The 15,322-nt window shown below is 42.2% G+C and overlaps 1 protein-coding gene and 1 non-coding gene across 2 annotated transcripts in view; one reads left to right on the top strand and one right to left on the bottom strand.

Moving 5' to 3' along the window:
* Positions 1 to 15,322, bottom strand: part of LOC106562848 (C-myc promoter-binding protein) — a 359,426-nt gene that overhangs the window by 339,523 nt on the left and 4,581 nt on the right. The window lies entirely within an intron of this gene.
* trnaa-ugc (transfer RNA alanine (anticodon UGC)) lies at positions 1,394 to 1,469 on the top strand. The gene has a single exon. It is a non-coding gene; the product is annotated as a tRNA-Ala (tRNA).

Below are 15,322 nucleotides of genomic sequence, written 5' to 3'. Positions count from 1 at the left end.
TCTCCAACAGGTCCTAGTAGACTATAGCCCAGGGGTCTCCAACAGCCCAGGGGTCTCCAACAGGTCCTAGTAGACTATAGCCCCTAGTAGACTATAGCCCAGGGGTCTCCAACAGGTCCTAGTAGACTATAGCCCAGGGATCTCCAACAGCCCAGGGGTCTCCAACAGGTCCTAGTAGACTATAGCCCCTAGTAGACTATAGCCCAGGGGTCTCCAACAGGTCCTAGTAGACTATAGCCCAGGGGTCTCCAACAGGTCCTAGTAGACTATAGCCCAGGGATCTCCAACAGCCCAGGGGTCTCCAACAGGTACTAGTAGACTATAGCCCAGGGGTCTCCAACAGGTCCTAGTAGACTATAGCCCAGGGGTCTCCAACAGGTCCTAGGAGACTATAGCCCAGGGATCTCCAACAGCCCAGGGGTCTCCAACAGGTCCTAGTAGACTATAGCCCCTAGTAGGACTATAGCCCAGGGGTCTCCAACAGGTCCTAGTAGACTATAGCCCAGGGGTCTCCAACAGGTCCTAGTAGACTATAGCCCAGGGATCTCCAACAGCCCAGGGGTCTCCAACAGGTACTAGTAGACTATAGCCCAGGGGTCTCCAACAGGTCCTAGTAGACTATAGCCCAGGGGTCTCCAACAGGTCCTAGGAGACTATAGCCCTACACACAATATCCCATAATGTCAAAGTGGAATTATGTTTTCCCATTATAATTTTTCTTGAATGAAAAATGAAAAGTTGAAATGTCTTGAGTCAATAAGTATTCAACCACTTTGTTATGCCAAGCCTAAATAGGTTCAGGAGTAAAAATGGGTTTAACAAGTCATATAATAAGTTGCATGGACTCACTCTGTGTGCAATAATAGTATTTAAGAAGATTTTTGAATGAATACCTCATCTTTGTACCCCACATATACAATTATCAGTAAGGTCCCTCAGTCGAGCAGTGAATTTCAAACACAGATTTAACCACAAAGACCAGGGAGATTTTCCAACGCCTCGCAAAGACCAGGGAGATTTTCCAACGCCTCGCAAAGACCAGGGAGATTTTCCAACGCCTCGCAAAGACCAGGGAGATTTTCCAACGCCTCGCAAAGACCAGGGAGATTTTCCAACGCCTCGCAAAGAAGGGCACCTAATGGGTGAAAACAATTATAAATAAGAACCCATTGAATATCCCGTTGAACATGGTGAAGTTATTCATTATAAATAAGAACCCATTGAATATCCCGTTGAACATGGTGAAGTTATTCATTATAAATAACAACCCATTGAATATCCCGTTGAACATGGTGAAGTTATTCATTATAAATAACAACCCATTGAATATCCCGTTGAACATGGTGAAGTTATTCATTATAAATAAGAACCCATTGAATATCCCGTTGAATGTGGTCCCGTGTGGCTCAGTTGGTAGAGCATGGTGTTTGCAACGCCAGGGTTGTGGGTTCGATTCCCACGGGGGACCAGTACGGAGAAACAAAATGTATGAAATGTATGTATTCACTACTGCAAGACGCTCTGGATAAGAGAGTCTGCTAAATGACGTAAATGTAAACATTGTGAAGTTTTTCATTATAAATAAGAACCCATTGAATATCCCGTTGAACATGGTGAAGTTATTCATTACACTTTGGATGGTGTATCCAGTAAATCATGAGCCAATCACAATCATTTAAACAAAATGTCAACAAAACTGTAGGCTATTACAAATCATTACCGCAGGTCAGAGGCAAATCAGAGGCAGGTCAGAGGGAGGTCAGAAGCAGGTCAGAGGCAGGTCAGAGGCAGGTCAGAGGCATGTCAGAAGCAGGTCAGAGGCATGAAACATGAGTGAATAGACTTCTAAATGTGATGTGGTTTGATGAGAACACAGAAAAATAATTGACTGAAAAACAGATGTGGTAACTCCACTCAGGTGTGTTTTTACACCTGCTACGTTAGGTTAGTCTGTTTGGTGAGCAGGTTTGTCCCTCCCTCTGTATGTAGCCACTTAGCGATGCTAGTGATTCCTGTTGAATAATTGATTTCTATGAATAATTGGCATATTGAGAGTAAAGAAATAATCATCCAAAACCAGAAAAAAATTAAACAGAATTCAGGAAAATATAAAAGAGAATGTTGTGGGGCATGTCATGCCAAATCCTGTTTATGAACCACTATTTTACCAGCTATACTGAACGACAAATCATCTCTTCTACACCAAGAACCCGGGGAAGAGTCGCAGGGTAAAGGAGAATGCTGGGAAGAGTCGCAGGGTAAAGGAGAATGCTGGGAAGAGTCGCAGGGTAAAGGAGAATGCTGGGAAGAGTCGCAGGGTAAAGGAGAATGCTGGGAAGAGTCGCAGGGTAAAGGAGAATGCTGGGAAGAGTCGCAGGGTAAAGGAGAATGCTGGGAAGAGTTGCAGGGTAAAGGAGAATGCTGGGAAGAGTCGCAGGGTAAAGGAGAATGCTGGGAAGAGTCGCAGGGTAAAGGAGAATGTCGGGGAAGAGTCGCAGGGTAAAGGAGAATGTCGGGGAAGAGTCGCAGGGTAAAGGAGAATGCTGGGAAGAGTCGCAGGGTAAAGGAGAATGCTGGGAAGAGTCGCAGGGTAAAGGAGAATGCTGGGAAGAGTTGCAGGGTAAAGGAGAATGTCGGGGAAGAGTCGCAGGGTAAAGGAGAATGCCGGGGAAGAGTCGCAGGGTAAAGGAGAATGTCGGGGAAGAGTCGCAGGGTAAAGGAGAATGTCGGGGAAGAGTCGCAGGGTAAAGGAGAATGCTGGGAAGAGTCGCAGGGTAAAGGAGAATGTCGGGGAAGAGTCGCAGGGTAAAGGAGAATGCTGGGAAGAGTTGCAGGGTAAAGGAGAATGTCGGGGAAGAGTCGCAGGGTAAAGGAGAATGCCGGGGAAGAGTCGCAGGGTAAAGGAGAATGTCGGGGAAGAGTCGCAGGGTAAAGGAGAATGCTGGGAAGAGTCGCAGGGTAAAGGAGAATGCTGGGAAGAGTCGCAGGGTAAAGGAGAATGCTGGGAAGAGTCGCAGGGTAAAGGAGAATGTCGGGGAAGAGTCGCAGGGTAAAGGAGAATGTCGGGGAAGAGTCGCAGGGTAAAGGAGAATGCCGGGGAAGAGTCGCAGGGTAAAGGAGAATGCTGGGAAGAGTCGCAGGGTAAAGGAGAATGCTGGGAAGAGTCGCAGGGTAAAGGAGAATGCTGGGAAGAGTCGCAGGGTAAAGGAGAATGCTGGGAAGAGTCGCAGGGTAAAGGAGAATGCTGGGAAGAGTCGCAGGGTAAAGGAGAATGCTGGGAAGAGTTGCAGGGTAAAGGAGAATGTCGGGGAAGAGTCGCAGGGTAAAGGAGAATGTCGGGGAAGAGTCGCAGGGTAAAGGAGAATGCTGGGAAGAGTTGCAGGGTAAAGGAGAATGTCGGGGAAGAGTCGCAGGGTAAAGGAGAATGCCGGGGAAGAGTCGCAGGGTAAAGGAGAATGTCGGGGAAGAGTCGCAGGGTAAAGGAGAATGTCGGGGAAGAGTCGCAGGGTAAAGGAGAATGTCGGGGAAGAGTCGCAGGGTAAAGGAGAATGCCGGGGAAGAGTCGCAGGGTAAAGGAGAATGTCGGGGAAGAGTTGCAGGGTAAAGGAGAATGCCGGGGAAGAGTCGCAGGGTAAAGGAGAATGCCGGGGAAGAGTCGCAGGGTAAAGGAGAATGTCGGGGAAGAGTCGCAGGGTAAAGGAGGATGCCCCTATTTGAAAGCTTTAAAAAAAGATATAGCTCACGACGTGTTTCATTTTTAAAAGTAGCTCTCATCACGATAGAAAAGGTTGGAGAGCCCTGCTACAGCCTAACACAGTGTGTTCCTCATGTTGCAAGAACACATTTCTGTAAGTAAAGTGAACATGTAAAAGAGGCCCTGGACTTTTGAAGTGCCTCTAATAAATATGGCACTCAACGATTCAGGGAACCACATAGAGCAACGATTCAGTGAACCACGTAGGACAACGATTCAGGGAATCACATAGAGCAACGATTCAGGGAATGATTCAGGGAACCACGTAGAGCAACAATTCAAGGAACCACGTAGAGCAATGATTCAGGGAATGATTCAGGGAACCACGTGGAGCAACGATTCAGGGAACCACGTAGAGCAACGATTCAGGGAACCATGTTGAGCAACGATTCAGGGAATGATTCAGGGAACCATGTTGAGCAACGATTCAGGGAATGATTCAGGGAACCATGTAGAGCAACGATTCAGGGAACCACGTAGAGCAACGATTCAGGGAACCATGTAGAGCAACGATTCAGGGAACCACGTAGAGCAACGAATCAGGGAACCACGTAGAGCAACGATTCAGGCAACAATTCAGGGAACCATGTAGAGCAACGATTCAGGGAACCACGTAGAGCAACGATTCAGGGAACCACGTAGGACATTGAACATTATCTCAATTGGTTCTTCAGTTGGTACTGATAGAATGAACGCTCTACTTCAGATAGGGCAGCTTCGCTTGCTGTTCCTGACTGTTAGCCTCAAGTGGCCTTTTCACACTTGTCCATCTGTGTTTTGGTCTTTAATAAACACGTCCAATACTATCTAAAACATTTGTTCCAACGTAAGGAGGAGTAGCATGACTTGATCTGCTGGGTGATTTTATATAGAATATCCCTCATTAACTACAGACTGAGAAAGTACTTCATGTTAGTTAGGCTAAATACTTTACAGTTAAAACTAATTCAGGGAGTTGATGTGAACACAGTGAAGTCAGAGACATGTCTCAGAATATTATTTATTCAACACTTGTTGCCTTAGCTATACCACAGACAGAGAGAGACAGAAAGAGAGAGAGACAGAGAGAGAGAGAGAGAGACGGAGACAGAGAAAAAGAGAGAGAGACATAGAGACAGAGACATAGAGAGAGAGAGAGACATAGAAAGAGAGAGAGAGAGACAGAGAGAGAGACAGAGAGAAAGAAAGAGAAAGAGAAAGAGAGAGAGAGAGAGAGAGAGAGAGAAAGAGAAAGAGAGAGAGAGAGAGAGAGAGAGAGAGAGACAGAGAGACAGAGAGACAGAGAGATATCAGTGGAGTACGTAGAGGGTGCTTAGCTTTCAGATCAATCAGGTAAATTGCTTGCTGTTCCTAATTCCTGACAGCCAATGCTGTACTGTAATCTTTAGGTGTTAACTGAGAGTGCTGGTGAGAAACTGGGGAGTGTTAATTAGCCACGACTACATCAGCTAACCTTGATAAATAACTCTGCTTCTACAGACGGGCTGTGCCAGCTTGAGACACACACACAGAGAGACACAGATCAGCACCCATCTGTCTGTCTGCTAAATGATGCCATTGGGTGCCTTTTTCAGTCCGAACGAAACACAGTTTAAACACAATTGAATACCACATCAAAAGTTGGTTCTACAGGTACTGATGTTACATAGTAAACAACAGGGCACGACAAAACCTATTCCCCCTCAGGAGACTGAGGCTCAGGAGACTGATTTGGCATGGGTCCTCAGATCCTCAAAAGGTTCTACAGCTGCACCATCGGGAGCATCCTGACTGGTTGCATCACTGCCTGGTATGGCAACTGTTCGGCCTCCGACAGCAAGGCACTACAGAGGGTAGTGCGAACGGCCCAGTACATCACTGGGGCCAAGCTTCCTGCCACCCAGGACCTCTACACCAGGCGGTGTCAGAGGAAGGCCCTAAAAATTGTCAGACTCCAGCCACCCTAGTCATCGACTGTTCTCTCTGCTACCGCATGGCAAGCGTTACCGGAGCAACAAGTCTAGGTCCAAGAGGCTTCTAAACAGCTTCTACCCCCGAGCCATAAGACTCCTGAACAGCTAATCAAATGGCTACCCAGACTATTTGCTTTGCCCCCCCTTCTTTACACTGCTGCTACTTTCTGTTGCTATCATCTATGCATAGTCACTTTAATAACTCTACCTACATGTACATATTACCTCAAATAACCGGTGCCCCCGCACATTTACAGGTACTGAGTACTGATGTTACATAATAAACACAGTGGAATACCACATTTAAAGTTGTACAGGTACTGAGTACTGATGTTACATAATAAACACAGTGGAACACCACATTTAAAGTTCTACAGGTACTGAGTACTGATGTTACATAGTAAACACAGTGGAATACCACATTTAAAGTTCTACAGGTACTGAGTACTGATGTTACATAATAAACACAGTGGAATACCACATTTAAAGTTCTACAGGTACTGAGTACTGATGTTACATAATAAACACAGTGGAACACCACATTTAAAGTTCTACAGGTACTGAGTACTGATGTTACATAGTAAACACAGTGGAACACCACATTTAAAGTTGTACAGGTACTGAGTACTGATGTTACATAGTAAACACAGTGGAATACCACATTTAAAGTTCTACAGGTACTGAGTACTGATGTTACATAATAAACACAGTGGAACACCACATTTAAAGTTGTACAGGTACTGAGTACTGATGTTACATAATAAACACAGTGGAACACCACATTTAAAGTTCTACAGGTACTGAGTACTGATGTTACATAATAAACACAGTGGAATACCACATTTAAAGTTCTACAGGTACTGAGTACTGATGTTACATAATAAACACAGTGGAACACCACATTTAAAGTTCAACTGATGTTGCTCATATTGAATCACAATCAGGCTGATTTCCATTATCTCTGTGTGACGTCATGTGGATGATGGACTAGCTGAATCAAGGTTTGTATGGACTTAGAGAAAGACATTTCATCTACTCTGGCATATTGGTGTACAGTCACTCGTAGTAGTGATGGGGGGGTGTATAAAATAGAGTACAAAGCCATGCAATCTCCATAGAGAAACATTGGCAGTAGAATGGCCTTACTGAAGAGCTCAGTTACATTTAACGTGGCACCGTCATAGGATGCCATCTTTCCAACAAGCCAGTTTGTCAAATTTCTGCCCTGATAGAGCTGGTCAACTGTAAGCGCTGTTATTGTGAAGCGGAATCATCTAGGAGCAAAAACGGATCAGCCAACAATGGTAGGCCACACAAGCTCTCAGAACAGGACCGCCGAGTGCTGAAGCGCGTAATAATCGTCTGTCCTCGGTTGCAACACTCACTACCAAGTTCCAAACTGCCTCTGGAAGCAACATCAACACAAGAACTGTTCGTTGGGAGCTTCATGAAATGGGTTTCCATGGCTGAGCAGCCAGACACAAGCCTAAGATCACCATGCGCAATGCCAAGCGTCAGCTGGAGTGGTGTAAAGCTCGCCGTCATTGGAGCAGTGGAAACGCATTCTCTGGAGTAATGAATTACGCTTCACCATCTGGCAGTCCGAGGGACTAATCTGGGTTTGGATGAGTAATAATGGACTGGGGCTGTTTTTCATGGTTCAGGCCCCTAAGTTCCAGTGAAGGGAAATCTTAACACTACAGCATACAATGACATTCTAGACGATTCTGTGCTTCCAACATTGTGGCAACAGTTTGGGGAAGGCCCTTTCCTGTTTCAGCATGAAATGCCCCCGTGCACAAAGCAAGGTCCATGCAGAAATGGTTTGTCGAGATCGGTGAGGAAGAACTTGACTGGCCTGCACAGAGCCCTGACTTCAACCCCATCGAACACCTTTGGGATGAATTGGAACGCCGACAGCAAACCAGGCCTAATTGCCCAACATCAGTGCCCGACCTCACTAATGCTCTTGTGGCTGAATGGAAGCAAGTCCCCACAGCAATGTTCCATCATCTAGTGGAAAGCCTCTGCTGCGAAGCAGAGCAGAGGCTGTTATAGCAGCAAAGGGAGGGGACCAACTCCATATTAATGCCCATGATTTTGGAATGAGCTGTTTGAAGAGCAGGTGTTCACATGTGGTCATGGAGTGTATATCCATATTTGACTCCAAGTGTTTTGGCTTCTGTAGGTAGCGTTAGCTAGCGCTAGTCGGCTGTACATGCGCCCAAACTTTTAAAATAATGAGACAATGTGTTTTCAACACTTTTATTTCCCTGACTGATCAAAACTACTTTTCTCATGACTCTCTGGTCTCTCTACAGCAGACATATAGTGAACAATATGTTTGGAACATCGAATCGCAATAAAATCACAGTATTGAATCATAATACATATAGAATCACAACACATATGGTATTATCGTATCGGTAGCTAAACATGGTGATGATATTGTATGGAGAGGTCCCTGGTAATTCCCTGCCCTAAATCATACTGCATCAGGAGGAATGATAAAAGACTAGCTTTATACTGATGTATTGTTGACCTTACAGTCACGCTATCTGTCCCTTCAGGGATGCGAGACACAGGGTATTGTGCCCCGCTATAGGGACACAGCTAAATGAAGCTATTGGGGTCTTTTTTTCATTGCAAAAGTGACTGCAGTAAAGTAACCAACACTGTGGGATAAGACAGTAAGTGGGTGGTTCAACAGGTAGCCTACTTCCTTTTCTCCAGCTGATGTCATATGGATGGAAGGACTTTAAGTCTTTAAGCCAGGTTCTTATGTCCTACAAGAAACACGGAGACTTAAAATAACAACCCATTCTATCTACTCTGGCATATTGGCATAGGCTAAAGCTATACTCTGATTTTCCCAAACACAAGACTCCAGCATCAGTACAGAGCTATAGAAACAGAGTTATAGAGTTATAGAGCTATAGAAACAGAGTTATAGAGTTATAGAAACAGAGCTATACAAACAGAGTTATAGAGTTATAGAGCTATAGAAACAGAGTTATACAGTTATAGAAACAGAGCTATAGAAACAGAGTTATAGAGTTATAGAGCTATAGAAACAGAGTTATAGAAACAGAGCTATAGAAACAGAGTTATAGAGTTATAGAAACAGAGTTATAGAGTTATAGAAACAGAGTTATAGAGTTATAGAAACAGAGCTATAGAAACCGAGTTATAGAAACCGAGTTATAGAGTTATAGAAACAGAGTTATAGAGTTATAGAAACAGAGCTATAGAAACAGAGCTATAGAAACAGAGTTATAGAAACAGAGTTATAGAGTTATAGAAACAAAGTTATAGAGTTATAGAAACAGAGTTATAGAGTTATAGAAACAGAGCTATAGAAACAGAGTTATAGAAACAGAGTTATAGAAACAGAGCTATAGAAACAGAGTTATAGAGTTATAGAAACAGAGTTATAGAAACAGAGTTATAGAAACAGAGTTAGAGTTATAGAAACAGAGCTATAGAAACAGAGTTATAGAAACAGAGTTATAGAAACAGAGTTATAGAGTTATAGAAACAGAGCTATAGAAACAGAGTTATAGAAACAGAGTTATAGAGTTATAGAAACAGAGTTATAGAAACAGAGTTATAGAAACAGAGTTATAGAGTTATAGAAACAGAGTTATAGAAACAGAGTTATAGAAACAGAGCAATAGAAACAGAGTTATAGAAACAGAGCTATAGAAACAGAGCTATAGAAACAGAGCTATAGAAACAGAGTTATAGAGTTACAGAAACAGAGTTATAGAAACAGAGCTATAGAAACAGAGTTATAGAAACAGAGTTATAGAGTTACAGAAACAGAGTTATAGAAACAGAGTTATAGAAACAGAGTTATAGAGTTATAGAAACAGAGTTATAGAAACAGAGTTATAGAGTTATAGAAACAGAGTTATAGAAACAGAGTTATAGAAACAGAGCTATAGAAACAGAGCTATAGAAACAGAGCTATAGAAACAGAGCTATAGAAACAGAGTTATAGAGTTACAGAAACAGAGTTATAGAAACAGAGCTATAGAAACAGAGTTATAGAAACAGAGTTATAGAGTTATAGAAACAGAGCTATAGAAACAGAGCTATAGAAACAGAGTTATAGAGTTATAGAAACAGAGCTATAGAAACAGAGCTATAGAAACAGAGTTATAGAAACAGAGTTATAGAAACAGAGCTATAGAAACAGAGCTATAGAAACAGAGCTATAGAAACAGAGCTATAGAAACAGAGCTATAGAAACAGAGTTATAGAGTTATAGAAACAGAGCTATAGAAACAGAGCTATAGAAACAGAGCTATAGAAACAGAGTTATAGAAACAGAGTTATAGAAACAGAGCTATAGAAACAGAGCTATAGAAACAGAGCTATAGAAACAGAGTTATAGAAACAGAGCTATAGAAACAGAGCTATAGAAACAGAGTTATAGAGTTATAGAGCTATAGAAACAGAGCTATAGAAACAGAGTTATAGAAACAGAGTTATAGAGTTATGGAAACAGAGTTATAGAAACAGAGCTATAGAAACAGAGTTATAGAAACAGAGTTATAGAAACAGAGCTATAGAAACAGAGCTATAGAAACAGAGTTATAGAAACAGAGTTATAGAAACAGAGTTATAGAAACAGAGCTATAGAAACAGAGTTATAGAAACAGAGCTATAGAAACAGAGCTATAGAAACAGAGAGAGAGTATGTCAGAAAGAATGATCCAGAAATCACTTAATTTGTAACGTATTGCCTCTTCCTTCATACCCACTCTAGGTATCTATCCTTCATACCCACTATAGGTACCGGTCCTTCATACCCACTCTAGGTACCGGTCCTTCATACCCACTCTAGGTACCTATCCTTCATACCCACTCTAGGTATCTATCCTTCATACCCACTCTAGGTACCGGTCCTTCATACCCACTCTAGGTATCTATCCTTCATACCCACTCTAGATATCTATCCTTCATACCCACTCTAGGTACCGGTCCTTCATACCCACTCTAGGTACCTATCCTTCATACCCACTCTAGGTACCTATCCTTCATACCCACTCTAGGTATCTATCCTTCATACCCACTCTAGGTACCTATCCTTCATACCCACTCTAGGTACCGGTCCTTCATACCCACTCTAGGTATCGATCCTTCATACCCACCCTAGGTATCTATCACTACTTCAGACCTGGGCCCTTCACTACAAAGGGAATAGGGTTTCATTTGGGATGTACTCTAGATAATTCCCTCACTACCTGGCAGAAAACCATTCTTCAGAGAGCTTAAGGCTTCAAGGCAAGGCAGCCAACAGGTTTGCGAAATCCTTGTGTTTTTTTTGTCCTGGCGTGTTTTTCATTCACAGGCAGCTCTTTGCTTTGGGAAGCGCCAGTAGGTGCTTTGATTTTGTGACTCATCAGAAGATGAAGACAGCTAATTGCTTTCACCTTAATAAGCTCCCAATCCCCGTTCTGTGTATTAGAGAAATGAAAGGAAATACCTAGTCAGTTGAACGACTGAATGCATTCAACCGAAATGTGTCTTCCGCATTTAACCCAACCCCTCTGAATCAGAGAGGAGCGGGGGGCAGAGGGAGCAGAGGAGAGGAGAGATTAACCTTTTTTATCATTTGCATTTTCCTCCCCCCAAAAAACAATTTGCTCTGTTTTTCCAGTTTGAGACTCCTGGAGTTAATTGAATTCCTGTTAACTTTATCACGGTGGAATTTCAATTAAAGAGGAGCTCTAATTGAGATTCATTCAGTCCAGGGATCTAGTAATGCACAACATAGGGATGGAGGCAGGTGAGGAATGGACTTTCCCTCAGTAGTAGCTGGTAAAGATGCAGGTCATTAAGACAGACGTTCCCTCAGTAGTAGCAGGTAAAGATGCAGGTCATTAAGATATATGTTTAAGTTCATCTTCTTTTCCCAGAGCAAATGCAATAGAGCCAAGATCAATACCAGGAAGATGGTAAACAAGACCAACACAGGAGGAAAGTGTGGCTAAATTATGGGCTACTCTGTAAGGGGAACTGGAACTGAAATCTATGTTACAGTGCCGTGAAAAAGTATTTGCCGCCTTTCTGATTTTCTAAATTTTTACATATTTTTGATACTGAATGTTATCAGATCTTCAACCAAAACCAGATATTAGATAAAGAACCTGATATTAGATAAAGAACGTGATATTAGATAAATAGAACCTGATATTAGATAAAGAACCTGATATTAGATAAAGAACTTGATATTAGATTAAGAACCTGATATTAGATAAAGAACCTGATATTAGATAAAGAACCTGATATTAGATAAAGAACTTGATATTAGATAAAGAACCTGATATTAGATAAAGAACTTGATATTAGATAAAGAACCTGATATTAGATAAAGAACCTGATATTAGATAAATAACCTGATATTAGATAAAGAACCTGATATTAGATAAAGAACCTGATATTAGATAAAGGGAACCTGATATTAGATAAAGAACCTGATATTAGATAAATAACCTGATATTAGATAAAGAACCTGATATTAGATAAAGAACTTGATATTAGATAAAGAACCTGATATTAGATAAAGAACTTGATATTAGATAAAGAACCTGATATTAGATAAAGAACCTGATATTAGATAAATAACCTGATATTAGATAAAGAACCTGATATTAGATAAAGAACCTGATATTAGATAAAGGGAACCTGATATTAGATAAAGAACCTGATATTAGATAAATAACCTGATATTAGATAAAGAACCTGATATTAGATAAAGAACCTGATATTAGATAAAGGGAACCTGATATTAGATAAAGAACCTGATATTAGATAAAGAACCTGATATTAGATAAAGAACTTGATATTAGATAAAGAACCTGATATTAGATAAAGAACTTGATATTAGATAAAGAACCTGATATTAGATAAAGAACCTGATATTAGATAAAGAACCTGATATTAGATAAATAACCTGATATTAGATAAAGGACCTGATATTAGATAAAGAACCTGATATTAGATAAAGAACCTGATATTAGATAAAGAACCTGATATTAGATAAAGAACCTGATATTAGATAAAGGGAACCTGATATTAGATAAAGAACCTGATATTAGATAAAGAACCTGATATTAGATAAAGAACCTGATATTAGATAAAGAACCTGATATTAGATAAATAACTTGATATTAGATAAAGAACCTGATATTAGATAAAGGGAACCTGATATTAGATAAAGAACCTGATATTAGATAAAGAACCTGATATTAGATAAAGAACCTGATATTAGATAAAGAACCTGATATTAGATAAAGAACTTGATATTAGATAAAGAACCTGATATTAGATAAAGAACCTGATATTAGATAAAGAACCTGATATTAGATAAAGAACTTGATATTAGATAAAGAACCTGATATTAGATAAATAACTTGATATTAGATAAAGAACCTGATATTAGATAAATAACCTGATATTAGATAAAGAACCTGATATTAGATAAAGAACCTGATATTAGATAAAGAACCTGATATTAGATAAATAACCTGATATTAGATAAAGAACCTGATATTAGATAAAGAACTTGATATTAGATAAAGAACTTGATATTAGATAAAGAACCTGATATTAGATAAATAACTTGATATTAGATAAAGAACCTGATATTAGATAAATAACTTGATATTAGATAAAGAACCTGATATTAGATAAATAACCTGATATTAGATAAAGAACCTGATATTAGATAAAGAACTTGATATTAGATAAAGAACCTGATATTAGATAAAGATAACCTGAGTTTACAAATAACAAAAAAAAATGGATACCTATTTCATTTATTTAATTAACAAAGTTAATTAAGGAAAGTCGTCCAGGTCCTGAGGCAGCAAAGCATCCCCAAACCATCACACTACCACCACCATGCTTGACCGTTGGTATGAGGTTCTGGGGAATGCAGTGTTTGGTTTTCACCAGGCATAATGGGACACATGATCCAAAAAGTTTAATACGTTTTGCCAAAAAGTCCCTGGAAGCACCTGGATGATCATCAAAACTCTTGGGTCCCATTATGCCTGAACAATTAATTACATTTACATTGCCCTGCCTAAACCAATGGTTACTGTATGTAACCTAGCCCTGCCTAAACCAACGGTTACTGTACGTAACCTAGCCCTGCCTAAACCAACGGTTACTGTACGTAACCTAGCCCTGCCTAAACCAACGGTTACTGTACGTAACCTAGCCCTGCCTAAACCAACAGTTACTGTACGTAACCTAGCCCTGCTTAAACCAACGGTTACTGTACGTAACCTAGCCCTGCCTAAACCAACGGTTACTGTACGTAACCTAGCCCTGCCTAAACCTACGGTTACTGTACGTAACCTAGCCCTGCCTAAACCAACGGTTACTGTACGTAACCTAGCCCTGCCTAAACCAACGGTTACTGTACGTAACCTAGCCCTGCCTAAACCAACGGCTACTGTACGTAACCTAGCCCTGCCTAAACCAACGGTTACTGTACGTAACCTAGTCCTGCCTAAACCAACGGTTACTGGGATAGAACATGGCATGGGCCTATAGCCCAGCTTAGCCCAATGGTTTATGTGATATTACAGATGACATAGACAGTAACAGTGTTTGTAATGACAAACACCCTGTAAGCACAATGGTTTCATCTGCCAGTGACTATTAAACCCCTTACTTAAAGGCTGGTCGGGGCTTAGTGCTGTTACATCAATCCTCTGAGACCACAGCCCACTCAACACACAGCCAGCCAGAAAGCCAGCCAGCTACCCAACACACAGCCAGACAGACAGACAGTCAGCCAGCCAACACACAGACAGCCAGCCACCCAACACACAGCCAGCCAGCCACCCAACACACAGCCAGCCAGCCAACACACAGACAGCCAGCCACCCAACACACAGCCAGCCAGCCACCCAACACACAGCCAGACAGCCAGCCACCCAACACACAGCCAGCCAGACAGCCAGCCACCCAACACACAGCCAGCCACCCAACACACAGCCAGTCAGCCACCCAACACACAGCCAGTCAGCCACCCAACACACAGCCAGCCAGCCAACACACAGACAACTAGCCAACACACAGCCAGCCAGCCAACACACAGCCAGCCAGCCAACACACAGACAGACAGCCAACACACAGACAGCCAGCCACCCAACACACAGCCAGCCAGCCACCCAACACACAGCCAGCCAGCCAACACACAGACAGCCAGCCACCCAACACACAGCCAGCCAGCCACCCAACACACAGCCAGACAGCCAGCCACCCAACACACAGCCAGCCAGACAGCCAGCCACCCAACACACAGCCAGCCACCCAACACACAGCCAGTCAGCCACCCAACACACAGCCAGTCAGCCACCCAACACACAGCCAGCCAGCCAACACACAGCCAGCCAGCCAACACACAGCCAGCCTGCCAACACACAGACAGACAGCCAACACACAGACAGACAGCCAACACACAAACAGCCAGCCACCCAACACACAGCCAGCCAGCCACCCAACACACAGCCAGCCAGCCAACACACAGACAGCCAGCCACCCAACACACAGCCAGCCAGCCACCCAACACACAGCCAGCCAGCCAACA

This window comes from Salmo salar, chromosome 11 (genome assembly GCF_965601325.2).
Source record: "Salmo salar chromosome 11, fSalSal1, whole genome shotgun sequence".
Taxonomy (NCBI): domain Eukaryota; kingdom Metazoa; phylum Chordata; class Actinopteri; order Salmoniformes; family Salmonidae; genus Salmo; species Salmo salar.
The sequence above is the reverse complement of the archived record's forward strand: the minus strand, read 5'-3'. Positions and strand labels throughout refer to the sequence as shown.